We start from the raw sequence: 14,966 nt of genomic DNA, 5'->3' as shown, positions 1-14,966 counted from the left end.
TTCATTTGCAATTGCGGTATGCCTACATTACCCCGCTAGTTCGAACTAACGGGGTAGTGTAGACATACCCTAGGAGACCTGCTGTTCTATGCCACACACTCACATTTCAGTAATTTCACAGAGCTGGGTGACTGACACAAGCAGCACTAAGCTCTGCTGCAGTCCTTCTTTTTTGGGGCTGTCAATGTAGCTGTGGGCCCTAGGCTACCTCACAACTGTTAACTGCTCTTATACTGAATGGATGCCAGCTGTACAGCGCGGAGGCAATATTCCATTCAGACCCCACCACAAGGGCAAAGTATGGGGCTGTTGAGCTCAAAAGAAGCCAGGACAGAAAAGCAAAATCAAGCCCTGAAGATCCTCGTTCCCATTGCTCCTTGTGTGTGGAGAGAAAGTTAGATAGAGAGGGAAACAAGGCTAAAAGGAAGGCAGATTAGGAGGAAGTGAAACTAGGCAAATTGAAAAAAGATGAAAGGGAAGAAAGAAAAATAGAATGGTTATGTTATAAAATGATATTTGGAGACAGAAGAAATAGAAGGGAGATGATGTTATCTATTGGCTAGTGCAGGAAACTTGGATCTGAGAGATCTGTGTTCAGTTCCTGACTTGGCTTCTGACCCTGGCAATTCACTGAACTTTTCAGTGCCTTTGTTTCCCCAAATATAAAATGAGGATAAGAAAACTGACCTACACTGCCAAGATCTCTAAAAGCCATTAATGGAAAGCACTATACAAATGCAAAGCATTTTTATTAAACAGAAAGGAAAGAAAAGCAAAACTTTCAAGTTAGTACATTTAATTTTTATTCATTGCTATGCTTACCATTTGGAGCAATGGAAAATTAGGAATTTCTGGACCAAAACTCAGGAAAGGGGACATGTGAGGTATGGGAAGATAACATGATTACAATGTAATTTTTCTGCACACTCATAACAATCAAAATGAGGAACACTGAATGCATTCATAGTTCTAACAATCTATCCTAAACATCAAATAGGAGTTCAGGGCGGGGGTGGGAGGGAAGAATAATAAGAATAATAATTCCCAGTCTAGTTTCTTTACATGTGAAATGGGATCTATTGTCTGTCAAAATACATCTCCGATTTGTAGACTAAGATTATTATGTTAGTTCCAAAACTGTGATACTTTATTTTTAACTCATGTATTAATACACCAGTTGAAAGAAATAATGTTTGAAAAGCAACCCCTTTCATAGAATTGTATAGCAGAAGATCCAAAAATGACCATTTGATGACCTAATATAACCCTCTGAATTTCACTGGGATTTTAACATCATTTCCACTGATGTCTTATCACTTCTGTCCTTGGACAGCTGCAGTAATGGCATCTTAAGCACAGCTTTTCTACTGGTCAATTGTTCTTGCTAAAAAAGTTCATTGTAAGGTCTAGCCTAAATATTCCTCTCCTTTACTTCTCCTTGTTCTAACATTCCCCGAGAGCTCTTCTCTAAGACCTTTTTTTCATTGTGCTGACATTCCCTGAGATAGTGGACAGTTCTATTCTTTCCTTAGTAATTTTATTTTGAAAATATTTCAAGACAAAGATCCCGTGCCCCTCAAATGATCTCTTTTCTAGACTTATAAATTTAACTCTTTTGTGTTAAGAGGGTGTCTTTGGCCCACCAAAGGATAAAATATTTTAAAAAACACTTGTTTACTAATCTTCAAAACTTTTTATTAAACACATAGAAAAGGAATGAGAACAGTTAAAGCATTTGAAACTGAAAAAAATAAATAAGCTTTTAATTTGAACAATTTCTTATACCGTATTAGCTGTGTGGAGGTTTTGTGTGTTTGTTTGTTTTCTTAAATAGGAGAAAACATCTGATTGATAGTCTTTTCACACTGAATGAATGCTGGTTTTAACTGTTCCTTTTTGAAAAAAAAAGTTAATTTAATTGGTTGTATGCTGTGGTCATTGAAGTCAAATCCTGTTTCCTTTAAAAGAAAACAAGATAAACTCACACAAAAGGGGAGACAAAAGAATACTAAAGATAGAAAATGCAGCCTTTGTCTCTGACAATCCCTTTCATTTGCAACTGTAGGAAATTACAGACACAGTTTATGGTCTTATCAGACACTCCTAAACCTGGCAAATTTTTACCATTGTCAGGTTGTCTAAGGCTTTGCTTTCATTTGGCCTTTCTGGGCAAAGGTTTACTGCAGTGTAATCCAAAAGGGAGAGTTTTCTTCGTCCAAGTAAGGCAGGCTCTTTTTATCCAGGAGGCAAAAAGAGAAAGATGCAACAGAGGAGAAATAAGGAAATGACACAGGAACAAACGCAGAACAGTAGTAGATGTTGTTCAGGGGCTATCCAGAGCTGAAAGAGGTGCTGATGTCATTACACTTCTCTCTTGATGGCTTTGTCTGGTTGGGACCTCCTAGGGCCCCTAGAAGTGACACAGATAATGGGAGGCAGGAGGATGAACTTGTTTCTCTGCCAGCTCACGCATCCCACTGGCTCTTTCAATGTCTTCCAGAAAACAATGCCAAGAAGGGCAGCAACCTGATCTTAATAACATTAAAGACGACAAATCATTTCAGTGATTTCTACCAGAGACATTACTCCACATTTCTAGAATTTTTCAATTTACTGCTAATTTTAAAAGTCCAATTAATACCAGTCTGCGGGTATTTGATTTGTTTCATCTTGTCCTGTCCCTCTGAGTATGTTTTAATTTTCAATTTAATTTATACTATAATCCCAAAATATAATGGAGAAATACCTGTGCATTAATTTGGATTCCTCAAATTTTAAAAAAATGGTTTTTTATAGTGCCCAATCCAACTCTTAATAAAGACAATGCATGTTCATCTAATGACTGTAATGGAGCTGGATAATACATTTAATTTGATACTTATAGGATGAGAGTTTAGCAATGAAATTCTAACTTCACAGTTCACACGACAAGTCATTACAAATAAAGGGTTAGTAGTTCCAGCACAAATTGGTCTAGAGATATTCGATGAAGCTACGTCTGGGACCTTATTAACAACATAACATCAGTACAGGGCAAATTAGTTGTGACTATAGTAAAGAATTAAATTGTCATACACACATATGAACATAATTTGCTGGGGAAAAGTCAATATGGTATCTGTAAAGGGAAATCATACCTTACTAATCTACTGGGCTGTGTCTACACTGGCACCCTTTTCCGTAAAAGGGATGCTAATGAGACACTTCGGAATTGCAAATGCCGCGGGGGATTTAAATATCCCCCACGGCATTTGCATGAATATGGCTGCCGCTTTTTTCCGGCTCGGGGTTTTGCCGGAGAAAAGCTCCAGTCTAGACGGGATCTTGCGGAAAATAAGCCCTTTTCCGGAAGATCCCTTATTCCTACTTGAAAGGAAAAGCGTACTTAGTTACGAGGCTCCCCCTCCCCCATTAAGTTTTGCTGCCCCAGTCAGTTCTTTTCTTTCTTTTTTTTTTTTTTGCTCAGCAAGTTTTGCTGCTATTTTATTACTTTATGAAAATATCTTATGACAATTAGAAAACGTCCCACCTTATTTTCAGCTAAGAATCCAGGATAAGAAAAGAGAAGGTTGTTATATGGCAATGGTCACCAACCAGTAGATTGGGATCTACCAGTAGATATTGGAGCCCCTGACAAGTGATCCTGACTGGTTTGACCACGAGGCTATCAAGCACTGGCACTTCAGTTGCCACTCCACTCACTGTCATGCCGCTCCTTCCCTTTGGCTTGGAGCGGCCACATGGGCCCCAGGAGTTTCCTGTTTGCAGTGCAGGATGGTGGAGGGAGAAGGGGGGCACTGAAGTAAGGGTGTCTTTCCTCCCTCCACTCCTGTACCTAGAGAGATTGATAGCTTCCCAGCCAAACCAGTCAGGATCACTTGGCAGAGGCTCCAAGATCTACTGGTAGATCTCAATCTACTGGTTGGTGACCACTGCTCTAAAACCTAATACTTAGGGTCTGATCCTGATCCCATTGAAATGAGTAATAGCATTACCACTTCAGTCCAAGCAGGAATGAACTCTAAGCAGGTTACCAATGAATGCTTAACAATTGTGTCCTGTCATCTTCAGTGCAAAAAGCGTAGCATGGGTGTCTTTAGTTTTTGGTCTTTCTCCCTTAACCCTGCCCTCCACCAATTCCTGAACAGCAGTGCCTTCCTTCTTTTCTATCAACTTAAAAGTCTGCTCTAATTCTCTGATAGCTTATCTGAATTACCTCTCAGTCACTGCTACCACATTGTTCCCTCCAGCTAACCAAGAACCACTAACACAGTACTTGCCCACTCTTCCTTTAATGCTATTACTCATTTGCAGGCCGAAGAAAATTGAAGAAATACTTTGTACTTTAAAGAGCTGTCCATTTGATGGTCTCATGCTTTACAAATTAAGCCCACAAAACTCCAATACAGTAGATACATTGCAATATGGTTTATCAATGAAGCAATGGAGTTTAGCATCTCATCCTTAGATGACACAGTAAGTCTGAAACTAAGCTGAAAACAGAACATATATTTCCTGGCTTTGTGTTATGCCTTAGCACAAAACTGTCCTTCCAGCTGCATGAGTTTAAAGAAACTGAAAACAACTGGGTATTGTCAAACTCTAAGGGTGAGTGTGGGAGAAAAGGGAAAATCTTTATGATTCTAGGACGTCTACCTTTAACTAGATCACTTATTCATCTAAAAAGGCCACTTAATTAAATGATCAGTTAATTGGCTTCAGTGGGACTATTTAGATACATAAGACTTCATAATATCTGGTCCTAACTTTGTTCAACATTTAAACAGTTTGTATGAATTATGCTATATGTAATAAAATAGGTTGTGATATAACATAAAATACAATTTCAAGTAAAATTTTTAGTAAATTTCAATTAAAAAATTAGTCCTGATCCTGACTGATGCTGCACACTTATCATACTTATTCAACTGTCATTCTAGTCACTAACATCAGGGCCTTAATGTTTTCAACAAAGATGTGATCCCTCTCATTGTCTGGATATAAACAGATTAAAGAATATGAACATAACATAATTAGAGGCAGAGTTAGATGAATATTTTCTGTATACTCAAACTTCACTGTGGAAAGATCTGTTCATGAAGCACTCTTCTGTAAAGAACAAATCATGTCAAGGGAATCCGATAGCTTTCTTTGATAGGATAATGGGTCTTGTGGATAAGGGAGAAGTGGTGCATGTGGTATACCTAGACTTTAGTAAGGCATTTGATACGGTCTTGCATGACCTTCTTATCAATAAACTAGGCAAATACAACTTAGATGGGGCTATTATAAGCTGGGTGCACAACTAGCTGGATAACCATTCTCAGAGAGTAGTTATTAATGATACACAGTCCTGCTGGTTGGGCAGAACAAGTGGAATTCTGCAGGGATCTGTTTTGGGACCAGTTCTGTTCAATATCTTCATCAACAATTTAGATAATGGATTAGACAGTATGCTTATTAAGTTTGCAGATGATACCAAGCTGGGAGGGGTTGCAACTGCTTTGGAGGATAGGGTCATAATTCAAAATGATCTGGACAAACTGGAGAAATAGTCAGAGGTAAATAGGATGAAGTTTAATAAGTACTCCACTTAGGAAGGAACAATCAGTTTCACACATACAGAATGGGCAGTGACGGTCTAGGAAGGAGTACTGTGGAAAGGGATCTAGGGGGTCAAAGTAGACCACAAGCTAAATATGAGCCAACAGTGTGATGTTGTTGCAAAAAAAAAGCGAACATGATTCTGAGATACATTAACCGGAGTGTTGTGAGCAAGACACAAGAAGTCATTCTTCTGCTCTATTCTGCCCTGATTAGGCCTCAGTTGAAATATTATCTCTAGTTCGGGGCACAACATTTCATGAAAGATTTGGAGAAGCTCCAGAGAAGAGCAACTGAGACCTTTTCTAAAGGTCTAGAAAACATGACCTATGAAGGAAGACTGAAAGAATTTGGCTTGTTTAGTTTGGAAAGGAGAAGACAGAGGGGACATGATAGTGGTCTTCGGGTATCTAAAAGGGTGCCACATGGAGAAAGGAAACAAATTGTTCTCTTTGGCCTCTGAGGATAGGACAAGAAGCAATGGGCTTAAACTGTAGCAAGGGAGGTTTAGACTGGACATTAGGAAAAGCTTGCTAACTGTCAGGTTGGTTAAACTCTGGAATGGATTGCGTAGGAAGATTGTGGAATCTCCATCTCTGGAGATATTTAAGAGCAGGTTGGTTAGACATCTATCAGGGATGGTCTTGGTATTGGGGACTGGACTTGATGACCTCTTGTGGTCCCTTCCAGTTCTAGTGTTCTATGATTCTATGACTGCAGTATCATCAGACAGCAATTTTGTTGTCATCTGAATGGATTTATTGTACATACATCCTTCTAGGAGCTGGCATTAACACAAAATATGTTGTGTAATGGTGGGCAAATATTATATTGAGTACAAAATGCTGCTTGAATACAAACTCAGACTTCCAAATAGTTACCCGGAGTTTAGTTGCAGTATAAGTGAAGTTACAGTCACACAGGCCAGAGTGACCAAAACGACAGCAGGAATAACATTATAATTTATCACTGTGACAGACTGCATTCAAATACCTTGTTCAGCTAATTGTATCTGAAATATCATTGTATCTCAGCTTGGCAGGGAAATCTCATTCCAGCCTCCATTTAAATGAAAGGAAAGGGTAACACCTTTTAAATATGTTCTCTATGAAACATTGATGAAGACGAATCAGAAATGGCAGTGCTAAAGGTTGTCTCTTGCTGGAATGCTCTTTTGCTATAACAGTGACACATGACAATCAAAAGTGTGCCAGTGACAATACTGAAACATTCAATGGGACTCTGAAATCCAGTTTCTGCCCTTGTGCCTGCAGTCATACCATACAAGTCAACTAGAAGTCTATGGGAGCATATTCAAGGGCAAAATTTGGCCTTCTTTTGTTGTACACTCAGCTATCCAGTGTACTTTTCTTATTCTTAAATAGATCTAATACAAGTCTAATTTTCAAGAACTGGATAAGCAATACAAAATGGAAGTTAGGCGCCTAACTTCCATTAAAATCAATGGGAATTAGTGCCTAAAATACCTTAAAATGTGGCTCTCCATGTTCATCAGTAAAGAATGACATATGTCAAGTAAAGAGTGACAGGTGCACAGGTGTTCAGATACTATACTAATGGGATATTATTTTCCCCCAACAAATAACTAGAAATGGTAGCAATATCTCCACAGAAGGCTGCAGATGGTATTCTAAAAACTGAACTCTCATCAAGCTAGAGAGAGTATGTGTATGTGGGCCTCTAACTTGTAGTGTAGCCTATGTGTTTATATTGGAGAAAGCAAGGTCAAAGACGTGCATCTTTCACTTAGGCTATGTCTAGACTGCAAGCCTCTTTTGAAAGAGGCTCTTTCGAAAGATACTTTCGAAAGAGCCTCTTTCGAAAGAGAGCGTCTAGACTGCACGTTGAACTTTCGAAAAAGCGGCTTGCTTTTTCGAAAGAAAGCATCCAGTGAGTCTAGATGCTCTCTTTCGAAGAAGCCCTATTTACATTGAAGAACGCCTTCTTTCGAAAGAGGAACTTTCGAAAGAAGGCGTTCTTCCTCGTGAAATGAGGTTTACCACCATCGAAAGAAAAGCCGCGTTCTTTCGATTTAATTTCGAAAGAACGCGGCTTGAGTCTGGACGCAGGTGAGGTTTTTTCGAAAAAAGGCTACTTTTTTCGAAAAAACCCCTGAGTCTGGACACAGCCTTAGAATGGAAGATGGTGAGGTTTGTGTGACTCCCATGGGAATTTGTTCCATAATCTTGAACTAGCTCCCCAAGAAATCTCATCTGTGAAGATAACAGAGCTTTTTTATAAGATTAAACCAGTATGTCCATTCAGTAAGTGGACCTTGTTAACTTGCCAATTATAAACACAGACCTGATAACTAGGGCAGGAGACAAGGGTACAGATCAGCTAAGCAGTCCATAATAAGAAGTCTAGCTCAGCTGGGAAAGGTGACCATCACGTCTTTTGAATTAATGATGATTTTGTTATAACTGGTGCACTTAAAAGCTATAAAGAAACAGTGCCTCAGCCTCAAGACAAAGGAGCCTGTTGTCTATAACAGAGGATGAGCTTTGCTGATTACATGTTTTATCCCTTTTCATGTTAACTAGACTCAGCTTCGAATTAGGTGTTTCTGGACTTCCAAATCTGCATGATTTGAGTACAGTACTAGCTGTATTTGCAGTGCTTCGAGAGATTAGAGTAACAGTAATCTGTATAATTTTCCTTTCACCTCTGATTAGTGTGAATGAAACACAGATCTCCTCATGATTTTTATATTTGAAATATACTGAGCCGAGTGATAATTTACTCATAGCAATTTCTTACAATACCAAATACATCACCCTAGCTAGGAGTTACAATATGAATTTTTATTTTGTGATTAAATATCCAACTCTAGTTTTGCTCAGAAACAGGACTGTTCTGAGTTTAACTGATTTGCATTTGCAACATGGTAAATTTGTTTCAGATTCCACGGTCAAGGGTCTGTGGCTCTTGAGGAGAATAACTATCTTCAGCAAGCCACTGGTCAAAAGTTTCACCAACTTTTCTCCTTCCCCTCTCCCAATATCTTATTCTGGTAGCCAAACTATTGTCATCTCTCTCTCTCTCCCTCTCTCTTCAGAGATCAAAAACAGAACTCTGAAAATGGGAGCACACTAAAGCCAAACTAGCACATTTTAGCTTTCAACTGATTTAATGAATAGACAAAAATTTGGGCTTTTTGCCAGGAAGATTTTTTTGTCAATTCATTCCAACTAATAATGTGTCTTCCTTCCACTGTCTTTAATAGAGGTCATGGCTTTGCAGAATCAATAGTTTTTCAATTTTGTAAATATAAAAAGATGAGATCCTAACTGCAGAAGGCAAGTAGCAAGAGAGGAAGAAGGGAGATAGGGAGGAGTTAAATTGACATCAGATTTAAAAATAAAGTGGGGTTTGCTTTGAGTTTTAGCAACAGTTTTGTTAGGAATCCAAAAGCATTTACATGAGGCTGCAATAAATCCAAATATTATTATTGAGGGATGGGCATCAGATGTGTCTGGCTTTTTCTACTTCTGAGGCAGTCTGACCTTCGAAATTGCATTCTCTGTAGCCAGATGAAACAGTGAACTACCTGACCTAGTGAGTGAAGTTAAAGTTTGAATAGAAAATATAGAGACTGTAAAATTAAAATACAGAGAACTAGACCACACAATAAAAGATTGTTTGTGACTGCAGTAATCTGTCAAGATGTCCCGAGTGTTCAGCTTTCTTTTTTTCATCATGGTCATTATAGCCCAATCTTGACTCCTCAGGCGTCAGTCTGCAGCTACCTCAATTTCCTTCCTTTCTTCCTTTATCAAACAAAATTACTTCCCCTTTTCGGTCTGTTTTGTTAATATAAAATAACAGTTCCTCTCAAAATTAGACTATCCCACCCTCCTTCTTCCTTGGATACCATTCATTATGCCCCTCTTATAGGCTCCTAATGCCCGCTAAAGTGTTTTTGTTCTTGACCCTGGCTATAGCAGCTCTATGCATGCCTTTCCCTATGCCTGGGAGGGAGAGCTTCACTCCTTGCCCTCTCTGACTCTCACTCTCCTCTAGATGCTTTCTTGCTCCCTAAAGGAATCTTTCCTCTTTACCTTTGTATCGGAACCCAGACCTAAGTTCCCCAAGTCCCTTTGAATAGGGATATTCTACCAGGCTCATCTGGGCATCTCCAGAGGGCCTCTCCCTGGTCTTTCCTAGACACTAATCTCTCCCTTGCTGACACAGGCTTGTTGTTTTAGGAAATGACACGCACAGGCTACTATCACGTGATGCCAGGTCACTCGACCCAATCACAAGCCCATCCCCAAACCCATCACCTAGGAGGCAGATAATCAGGCATAAGAAGAGTGGAGTCCATCTCTTCCTAATCTATTCACCCTGCAGCATTCCAAGAATCTTCTTTTGCATTGTCATTTGTGAAAGATCCTTCTGCCTGGGTGTAGAAAGCAGAAGGAAGGTTGCATAGAGAGCTTCTTCCCTACCCACAGAAGCAGAGCAGGATGCAGCATGTAAGAGAGCATCCTAGTGATACAGTTTCACTCTAGTATGTACAACAGTCCCACAGTGGGCAGCAGATAAGTCTGTCCAGTCGCCATCTATCCCTATTCACTAGACAGGAAGGAGCTGTATACCCTAAGTAAGCAGCTTCCCAGACTGCTCTCCTGAATCCTACACCAGTCAGAAGGATCTCTCGAGGAGAGAATACACTACTAGCATTCCTTCCTGTGCCGGGGCAGGATTCCACTCTATGGATTTCACTCTATACATCCTTCAGTTATGAACGCAGTTGATTTACAGATGATAAGGCATGAAATTATCTATTCACATGAGTAAGTCATTCAGACAGTTTTGAAACCTCGGAAAAGATTAAAAAAAAAACCTAAATGAAAACTAGTCAGTTAGTAAGCAATTATGCCACAGAGATTAACCCACAGTTAGCTGAATATGTTTTAACTTCAAGACAACACCTTTAAGGTACTTTTCTCAATACTGTATTAGGCTTATATGGTTGTTAATTATATACTTGTCTAGTAATTTAAGCTCAACATTTGATATACCTTAACACTGATAATCTAACAGAGAATGTCCCACAGATTCTAAATACTTGCTCTGTTAGCTACACATTACAGCCTTGGCCTCAATGGTTTAACTGGGAAAAGATACATTGCCTGCTTTCCTTTTGGATAGCAATACTGTGTGGGACTGAGAGATTAGGGGAGGGGAAATATGACCAGATTGCAAGCATGAAAAATCAGGATGGAGAGTAGGATACAAATCAGAAATAATCTTTATGAAAAGGGCTGGCACAGTTACACCTGGAGCAACAAGCACAATTTTGAGCAACATATTAAAGAAAGAACATCAAAAGGTACATAGGTGCTGTAACTAGAATTGTTGAGGGTGCTGCTGCACCCCGACTTGAAATGGTTTACATCATATGTAGGTTTACAGTTGGGTTCAATGGCTCTCCGCACCATCACTATATAAATTGTTCCAGCCCCTTGAGAAGGTAGGAAAAGAAACACTAGAGGGTGTAAGAATGATAGCAACCTGGAAATAGTAATTATGAAAAGACCTTAGGGAAATCACGGTTTATTATTATTATTAGAGAAGAGGAGATTTTTGAGGTCAAGGATGTATAGACGAAAAGAACATTTATTCTGGACATAAGGAAAATTACCCAATAGGGAGATTCTAAACATGCCCTGTACAATAACGTCTCAAGTAAAGTAGTAGAAACCCTAACTGCAGAAACATTTGGTTGAACAAAACACTAAAACATATTTTTGCCTTCTCTTTGTCCCATTAGTCAGTCAACAGCTCCCGTGCTTCATCTCAGCCATTCCAGTTGAGTTCATCCTCCATAAGCAACTGGCAACTGCAAATAGTTGAGGTGAGACAATGGCAGACCCCCTTCTCCTCAATACTCTGCCACGGTCAACTTACTGGTGACTTCCAGAGCACCCTTCAGGAACAGCCTCTTGACAATGGCATCTGCTTTTGACCATTGCATGCTGAAAGGTCACCCACATCACTCATTCTTAAGATTGCCATCTCCATCTTCTCTGCAACGCCTCTTCAGACAGTTGAAGACCACAATCAGATCCACCCTCCCACTCTTCTCTTCCACAGACTAAAGAAGCCAAGTTCCCTCAGCCGCCTCTTATAAGGCATGTGCCCCAACTCCCTAATCATTTGAGTTGCCCTTCATTAGACTTTCTCCAATTTTTTACCATCGTTCTGTAGTGGGGAGCTCAAAACTTGACACAATAATAGATGTGGCCTTATCAGTGCTGAATAGAGGGGAATAATCACTTCCCTCAATTTGCCTCAAGATCTGGCCTTCTAGGTCTATTCCCTGATTTATGGTCTTGGAGCATGGTCAACAAATGGGAGTCTATGACAACAGCTCAGTGTGCCTAGGAAAGTCTGTTTGAATACATTAAGATGTTACAAAAAGTTCATACTTGTCTTAGACTCCCATTTTTGGCCATGCTTCAAGATCCTAAAAAGGGGAATTAATCTAGAAGGCCAGATCTTGAGTCACTATAAATCAGCATTTCTCCATTGGCTTCATGAAGCTATGCCAATTTATGCTAGATGGTGATATTGCACAAATACTTTTTCTCCTAGCAACAAGATAGGTAAAATATTTAATATCATGTGGTGTTTCTTGTATCTGAAAACAGACAGAAGATTTGCAGTATAAATATGTATGTTACTTCTCCTAGACTGCTCAGCAATGTTTATGTACAGCAAATACATGCCATAAGAACAAATATTATTTTATATACAAAAAAGATTTAATGTACAATCACCATACTTAGATTTCTCTTTCCATTCCCTGCTCTAGTTCTAGAAAATGTAGTAGAAGAAAAATACATGGTTTTACTTTAAAATACGTATAGCTCAGTTGAATTCTGTGGAGTTGCCCCTGTGTAACTGTAAACAGATTTTTGTTAATCATATTTAGAAGTTAATAAAACTGAAAGAAGTTATTTCCCAGCAGGATCAGAAGTATTTAATCTTTTCTTCACTACAGACATAATTTTCTCTGAACTGTCTCTTTGAAACACCTTTCCATGTAGCACAACTGCTAACATTTGGTCCCTGATTTTAACACCGCTTTTTGAAGTTAAATGCACAATAGAAATGTTTAATTTCCTTTTTCTTGATAGATCTTTCAACAATTCCACATCAAATGGGAGTTATGAGGATGATTTGGGAAAACTGGTACCTGTGCGAGCTGGTTGCAAAGAGCGTAAAAGAGATTTCTGCTTATTCTGTTCTCATGAGTCAATTATATTTTTTCCCATCCCTCTGTTCTTACTGAACTTTTCTAATTGCACTCTAAGGGCTTGATTCCTGGTTGTTCCCAAACTCCACTCAGTTTGTGAGTACAGGCAGTCCCCGGGTTACATAGATCCGACTTACATCGGATCCCTACTTACAAACGGGGTAAGGCAACCCCGCACTAGCTGCTTCGCCCCAGCAGACCAGGGAGACGAGAAGCTGGCGCCCCCACCCCCCTAGCAGACCAGGGAGACGCGGAGCGGCTTTTCTCAGCAGACACCTCAGCTTGAGAATAAAGGACCGAGGGAAGTGAGGTGTGGGAGAATAAAACTGAGCTCTGGAGAAATGTTTGGCTAGAGTTTCCCCTACAATATGTACCAGTTCCGACTTACATACAAATTCAACTTAAGAACAAACCTACAGTCCCTATCTTGTACGTAACCCGGGAACTGCCTGTAATAACATTATGCCAACTTTGCATGTCCCTGGAGAAGCTTCAGGTCTTCCCTTATGTGTAGCTATCTACCTATAGCTCTAAGGAGCCAATAAGGTAACTGGAGATGATGGGAGCAGGGAAGTATGCTCAGGTTGCAACCCTTACCCCAGTCATACCCATTCACTAGGGGCAGCTGAGTCACAGAATAACTTTGCTACAGGATATGCTTAGTAGCTATTTCTGTTTGATGTTTGCCCTCCTTGCACTGGAAAACAGTGTAGAGAGACAGAAATGTAATGATAAATCAGACCCTGTATTCTTGTCCTGTGTCTGTGAAAATAAGCTCCCTAGAGGAGACTAAATAATTAAACTTCTTTAATATAATGCCAAAGGCTACACTAATATTTTATAAACACCCTACAAATCCCAAATGTCTGTTTGTTCAAAGCTAACAACAACTATCAGAGTTAATTAATGATTCCAGGCCTGCTGGAGGGTTCGGTCACAGTGTAGTTCTTTCTTCAATGTAATTTTGTTAAAACTGTTTAATATTTGTTAACACAAGGGAAAATTGCTATTACTAAACCAAATACCACTGTATAAGAACAGATTAAGTATGACCAGCTAAGAATTGGCACATCTTATTGTATTTGTTTGTTACCACATTTTATCCCATTGCATTTGTTTCATCCATTTGCCACACATTTTGCCTCCTGAACTGTAAGCTATTTTGGGATAGAGACTATTGTTTATTATGTCTGAACAAGGAAAGCACAATAGGACCCAACCTAGTTGTGGTTTTTGTGAGTTCCCTTTGTACACATGCGTGATAATGATTACTTCTCTAATCCATCTTTCATCTATACGATCTGGCAATATTTGGGACTAAAGGCCTTTGGTAAGTGTCCTAACTTACATTTGTATAGATTCAGAAACAAGAGGCAGAGCTAGAAACAGGACTATCTAGGACATAGTCCCCCATGTCTCTGGTAGCTCTGGAACTCGGGGGGGAGGGGGTTCACAGAAATGTGTTTGAAGATAAAGGAACAGCCTGAAACAGAGGAAAGAGAAGGTTTCTTGTTTTTCAGCATGAGAGAAGAACATAGTTTCCTATGGGAAACCCCTGAACCTCATAGCTGACATTTCAGATATTCCCAGGACCTACCTGGAAAGAAAGTCATCATGGCTATTGAGAAGTCACATTTTCCAGCATATAATATTAATGACAAAGTAAAGAATTAAAGTTGAAATTGGTAAAGAAAATACATGTCTGTTATAAACAAAAGGTCCAGACTAGCAAACAGAAGGAAGCTCTTGAAGATAATGAATTATAAAGCCAGAAGGAATGAAAGAGGGAGGATATCTGGTTCAAATAATAACTAATGAGATAGGGGAAAGTTCATAAAAGGAAGACCCCTTACTGATATGGCTGACTGCAGATGGCTTTAAATAAAAGAGAATGTCTTAAAAAGAGACATTATGGCCCTTCCCAACACACATACACCCATGTTAAAACCTACATTAACCCTTGCAACGAAAAAAAACCCAACCTGTTGGTCAGCAAGGAGGAGGGAAGGAAAGGCCACGGGAAGAAAGGAAGTTGTAAATCTTTGCATGAATAAGGCTGGAAAAAAGAAGACTT

The 14,966-nt window shown here is 39.4% G+C and overlaps 1 protein-coding gene across 5 annotated transcripts in view; it reads right to left on the bottom strand.

The window, feature by feature from the left end:
- KCNIP4 (potassium voltage-gated channel interacting protein 4) overlaps window positions 1-14,966 on the bottom strand; it is a 581,010-nt gene that overhangs the window by 42,894 nt on the left and 523,150 nt on the right. The window lies entirely within an intron of this gene.

This window comes from Pelodiscus sinensis, chromosome 5, assembly GCF_049634645.1.
Source record: "Pelodiscus sinensis isolate JC-2024 chromosome 5, ASM4963464v1, whole genome shotgun sequence".
In the NCBI taxonomy this organism is placed as follows: Eukaryota; Metazoa; Chordata; order Testudines; family Trionychidae; genus Pelodiscus; species Pelodiscus sinensis.
Note: the sequence above shows the minus strand (reverse complement) of the source record. Positions and strands in the feature narration are given on the sequence as shown.